This window comes from Notechis scutatus, chromosome 9, assembly GCF_049901735.1.
Source record: "Notechis scutatus isolate UNSWTSFEM ecotype Mainland chromosome 9, rNotScu1.2, whole genome shotgun sequence".
NCBI lineage: Eukaryota > Metazoa > Chordata > Lepidosauria > Squamata > Elapidae > Notechis > Notechis scutatus.
The window spans coordinates 11,365,065-11,370,913 of record NC_142017.1 but is presented as its reverse complement, the minus strand read 5'-3'; the positions used below and the strand labels follow the sequence as shown (position 1 = coordinate 11,370,913).

General features: G+C 42.9%; 1 long non-coding RNA gene across 1 annotated transcript in view; it reads left to right on the top strand.

Moving 5' to 3' along the window:
• The window catches only part of LOC148129833 (uncharacterized), a 304,663-nt gene that overhangs the window by 163,230 nt on the left and 135,584 nt on the right, over window positions 1–5,849 (top strand). The gene's annotated exons all lie outside the window — the stretch shown is intronic.

The following is a 5,849-nucleotide window of genomic DNA, read 5'->3' as shown; positions in this document are numbered from 1 at the left end:
GATGTCAGTTTTGCTGTTTTTTTTTCTGTGCAAAATACACACTATGCTGGTTTCAGGCCCAATATTGTATTTATTTTTAGATTCATATCCTGTTTTTATGCAATAACATGACAAAATAAACCCAACAACACAATAAAAAATAAACCAAGTGAACACACAGAACCAACTGGAGCTTGCAACGCTCTTGAACTGTAGTATTCACCTACCTTTTTCTAGCACCCTGTACTTTTTCCAATTTTCTAAATGGAGACAAGGCACAGTCAGAAAGCACATTAAAGCATGACACCCATCCAATCCAGGAAAAAGTACCGTATTTGCCGGCGTATAAGACGACTGGGCGTATAAGACGAGCCCCAACATTTCCACTCAAAATATAGTTTTTGTTATATACTCGCAGTATAAGACGACCCCCCACTTGGAGGCATGCTTTTCAAGGCAAAAAGTCGTCTCATACGCCGGCAAATACGGTAAGTTGTAACACTTGGGGTATTCTGGATATAATTCTTGATTGACACCCCAACCCCTTTCCCCCAAACTTACAAAGCCACCAAAATGCTTTAGAGAGGCAGCTTCGCCTTTCTCAGGCTGGCACTCAATTCCTCTCCCTTTCTTTGTGACAGCCCCGCGTGCGTGCCATCGGGACTCCAAGGGTGGGGGATGGACAGCTGCCAACTCTCTCTCTCTCTCTCTCTCTCTCTCTCTGTGTGTGTGTGTGTGTGTGGTGTGGAGGGTAATTCCGGCTATCTCTGGCCTCCGCCGGTTTTAAAGTCGCTTGGCCGGTTCCCAAGTCGCAGCGCGCTGGCCGGGACGCGGCGCCCGGTGGAAGCCCGGCAGGGAGGCAGATCTTTCTCTCTTAAGCGGGGAGGAGGAGGGGACAAGAGGAGGGACGGGACGGGACAGGGGGCGGGAGGAGGGCGCCGCTCTTCTTCCACCGCCCACCGGACCCTTTTCTTCCCAAGGGGACCCTGGAAAGCAGCTCGGGAGCCGGGTGGCCCTGCCCAGCGGGGTCCCATCAGGAACTTCCTGAGGACACCCCCCGCCCCAAGCACAGCCCTCCCGGTCTTTCAAAGAGGGAGGGAGAAGCGGAGGAGCAAATTGCCGCCCCGCCCGCTGCCCAGAAGGAGGGGCGCCACAGTCCACCCTCACCACCTTCTCCCCCCACTCCCCCGGGCCATTACGCGGCTCGGGGCTGGCTGGGCGGCGGCCCGCCAGAGACCCTCCCGCTCCACCCCCACCCCACCTCCAGATTGGCCTCCGCGCGCCCGAGCCGGGCGGAGGGTGGGTGGGTGGGTGGGAGGAGGAGGAAGAGAGACTCCGGCTGGGCTTGAAGGGGCTTCGCAAGTTGCGGAGCTCCGCCCCGTCGCTCTTGCACCGAGTGACAATGTATTTACCGGCGTATAAGACGACCCCCCACTTGGAGGCATGTTTTTAGGGCAAAAAGTCGCCTTATACGCCGGCAAATACGGTATATAACCTGGAATCAATTGTATTGCCCTCTGCTGATCCCTATTCTGCCTCACAAGTAGTTCTGTTTTTACTGGTTTAATATGGGCCAATGAAGGAGGGTGGTGGATATTTTTCCCCCACCTTCGCTTCTCTCCAACTGAAGGTTACCTTGCTCTAAATGGGTGGACATGGATAAATGAAGATAGAAAAGCTGCTTTAACCCCAGTCAAGTCGTTCAATGGACAGGGGACAACGTAGCCTTGTTCTGTGCTTGTTCCTTTCTCCAAATACAGATTTACCGCTGTTCTGAAAGAGTGCTAAACTCGTGTCCAATACCTTGGTTGACTGGTCACAGACTCAGAGGAAGAAGCCAATGATAAGCAAGTTCCACTGGATATAACAGTCTTGAATGTGGCTTGCAGCACTTAGAAGCAGCCCATGTGGTGAAGGAAAAACGACGCCTTTCCACCAAAATAATAAAAATAGTAAAGAAAAAAGAGTGAAACCCCTTGCTAGAAAAAGAGGTAGAAAACCTGTAATGCTGAGGTGGTATTCAGCAGGTTCTGACCAATTCTGGAGAACCGGTAGCAGAAATTTTGAGTAGTTTGGAGAACCGGCAAATGCCGCCTCTGACTGGCCCCACCCCCATCTATTCTCTGCCTCCTGAGTCCCAGCTGATTGGCTGGGTCTTCTTTGGTTGCCCTGCACAGGAGAACGGAGCTGGAAAGCAGGTTAGTGGGGTGGGGTGTGGAGGGAATGGGGATTTTGCAGTAACCTTCCCCCTGGAGTGAGGAGGGAATGGGGATTTTGCAGTATCCTTGCCCTGCCACACCCACCAAGCCATGCCATGCCCACAGAACCGGTAGTAAAAAATTTTTGAATCCCACTACTGTAATGCGCTCAGTAACAGAATCAACAGTATAAAACTGGCAATACCTATTTTAAGGTTTAAGTCAACCTTCCATGCAGCATAGCCTCAGCAGACACTCTAAAGACTTAAGTCTTGTTTTTTTATTATTTAAATAAATAAATAAATTAGCAGTGGTTTAAAACAATGGCCTCTAACCTTTTGGGCATCACGGCCTGGTTCTGTGGAGAGAGATTTTTCCACGAACTGGAGGTGCCTGCTTTTGTGTGCTGCTTATATTCCACGGATGGGGCTTTGTTTGCATGGTCCAGTTTCTGGCATGCCACAGACCAGTGCCGGTCCCTACTGGACCAGGAGTTGGGGACTCCTGTTTTAGAAGAGCACTAAACCCATGCAGCATTTTCAAAGCCAAATTCTAGCATGTTTCCAAAAGAATTCAAAAACTGTATACATAAAGAACCTGCATAAGGCCTGATGCAATACATACTTGAAAAAGTGCTGAGGAGAGAAAATATTGGAATGTGCTGAAATGAGTAGATTGACATTTGAAAGTAGAGAACAAGAGGATAAACAATTTTATAAAATTTGGGATCTTTTCTATCAATGGTTAGATAATAAAGTACAGTAATGAAATATGCAGATTTCTAGAAAATAATAAATATATAAAGATGTACTTTTTTCTTATTATAACTACAAAATGATTTTAGGATAGATTTGGGATGATAATATGAACTGTTATACAATAAATTAAGTAAATTATGGTTATCTTGTAAAACATGAATGGATAAAAGTATAATCAAATGACTGATTAATAATGATACTAAAGTATTTAGTTTTTGATTGACAATATGAGATTATATGTAATGTAATTGTAATTGAAGACTACGAAATGGAAGCACAAAACAATTTGTAAACCAACCGGCACACTGTATGTACACCTATGGAAGACAGCTTGATGTTTTTATGTTTTGTTTGTTTATGTTTGTTTTTAAAAACCAATAAAAAAATTTTTTTTAAAAAAAGAAAAAGTGCTGAGCAGGCATTACGTGCGTTATTTAAATAAATAAATGGAGAAGCAGGTGGCTGTTCTGTTTTGTAGCTCAAGCCAAAATGGTCATCATAGTTCAGATTCAAGCCCTTGACCAGATCATCGACTATCTTGCCAATGAAGCATGCCAGATCATATCTCTAAGCTGCCACCGCTGTGGGCGGGAGATGAGACAAAGGTGTCATGAGGACATGAGATAAGGGCATGTTTATAGTATGATTAAGGTAATGTGGAAATGGTCTACAAAAAGGAGCCAGCGCAATGAGACTTATTTTTGAGAAACCAATGCTTTGTATGTGGCTGTGACCTCCATAGCAAGCATTCTCCATCTACAAGCTCATCCAAATTTTTCACCAGCAGCATTTTGGGAGAAGACCTGCAATGTGCAGTCAAAATTCCAAATAGTTCAGAGATTGGAGACCCCTGCTTTGTATTTCAAGTGCTCAGACTTCTTCCTAGGTTACAACAGGTTCGAATGATAACATACCTACTATAGATCTTGTGTAGAAATAATTTTCTTCTTAGAATTGAACAATAGATAATGTAGATAGAATGTTAAATACAACATCTACCTGGCAGGATGCAAGGGCAACTGAACGTTCTTGATGGATTATCTTCTCAGCTTTTATTTAGACATTCCAGTGACAATCTCTGTAGCAGCAGATCGTACCCTAAGGCTCATTCTCAAGAAGTTTCTCCTAATATTCAGCCAAGAACTGGTTCTTGTTCTTTCCATCGGCTTATTCCCATCTTGCTCTCTGCAGCATCAGAGAATATCTCCTTCAACCTCCAAGTATTAACATTTGGAGACAGCTTGTTCTCTTTTGTTCAAGGGGAGATTAGTGGGACCTTCTCAAGAGAAGTTCTAATGGCTCAAGCAAAGGATACACCAGATCCAACAGGTTTCTGTCACAGACCAGGAATCAGTTTGATTCTGTTGGACTCCACCATAAGAAGATGGGTATATTGGACTTCCATTACAGCCTCAAGATCCGGAGCCATCCTGCTTCTACATAGACACGGGTTTAACCTAGAATTCAACCCAAACCTGACAAAATCTGCTCTTTGAGCAAACTTGAAAAGGGCATAGCATGGATCTGCCACAAGATGTCACTCTTGACTTTGGCATGGGTAAAATCTCAGTTAACTGTAACTGGGGTAACTGTATTTCTTTATTTTTCTCCTCCAATTCTAAACCAAAAGTTTGCAAGTTAAATGGTGAGAAGTTCATTCTACTGTACATCCACGTTCCAAGTTCTGAATTTGCTAAAACTCCAAGAATCTCTCTTGATCTCTCTTGCATTGGCTATCTTCAATACATCTAACCAAATATTTGGAGCAACAAACAGAAGCAAAGCAACTTTATGGAATGCTGGAAAATGCAAATATTTGTTTTCCTGTTTTGTTTTTAGTTCAGACCATATTTGTTCTGGCAGTTCAACCAATAAGCTCAGTTTATGAATGTTTCATCATATGTAACCTTTTTTTTTTTTTTTTTTGCTTGAGTTAACTTGTAAACAGTACCAATTGACCAACCATGTTTGTTTTTCACTCTTAGCTTGACCAATTTTAAAATAACCTGTGCCTGAAATAACATTAGCTCCTCTTCTGCTTTTACAAAGGGGCTCTTTACACAACTGGAATACCAGCAACCTTTGGAAAGTTTTTATTCTTTTGAATTTTTTTTATTTTTTAACAACAAACATAAACAAACACAAACATAAAACAACAAATAAAACCTTCTTTCAGTTATACAGTGTGTCGGTTGGTACATCTTTCTTGTGCACAATATCAATCGTCTTTGTTTTTATTTTTTTATTTCTACTTCCTCCCATGGGGATCAGCCAAGATTGCAAAAAGTCCTAGCTTTTCCTTAGAAAGGTAACGTCTGCTTCAGGTTATGCTCAGCTTCCAATGATTAGGTAGTGTGCAGCCGCAAGGCAGAAATTATTAGCCATTGCATTCTTCACAGATGTTTTTTCAAGTGCTTAGTTCTGTATTTTCCAATTCTGGCAACTTGAAAATGTGTGGACTTCAACTCCCAGCAGAAGCGATGCTGACTGGGGAATTCTGGGTGTTGAAATCCACGCATCTTTTAACAGCCAAGGTAGAGAAACATTGGGACTACTCTAATCTACAGCACTAGTCTTTTCTGCTATCTCCATCCAAGTATTAACCAGTCTTGATTTTACTGAACAAGATCTACCAATGCTACTCTGCCTTGAGGGCTACTCATTACTTGCGAACTTATGTCTTTTCACCTTGCAGAATCTAACATAACAATGTGGCTCCCCTAATGAAGAACTATAGATCATTGATGTGGCAACAGAAGCATGCATCTTTTGTGATCAACAGGCAAACAGAAAATATCAAGGATCTGTAGAATTGAAATTTGATGTTATCTAGATAAACACAATGGAACATAGTGGACAAAATGGTTGTATAAAAGTAGCAACGTATGAGGTTTTATGCTGTGAATATAAATGT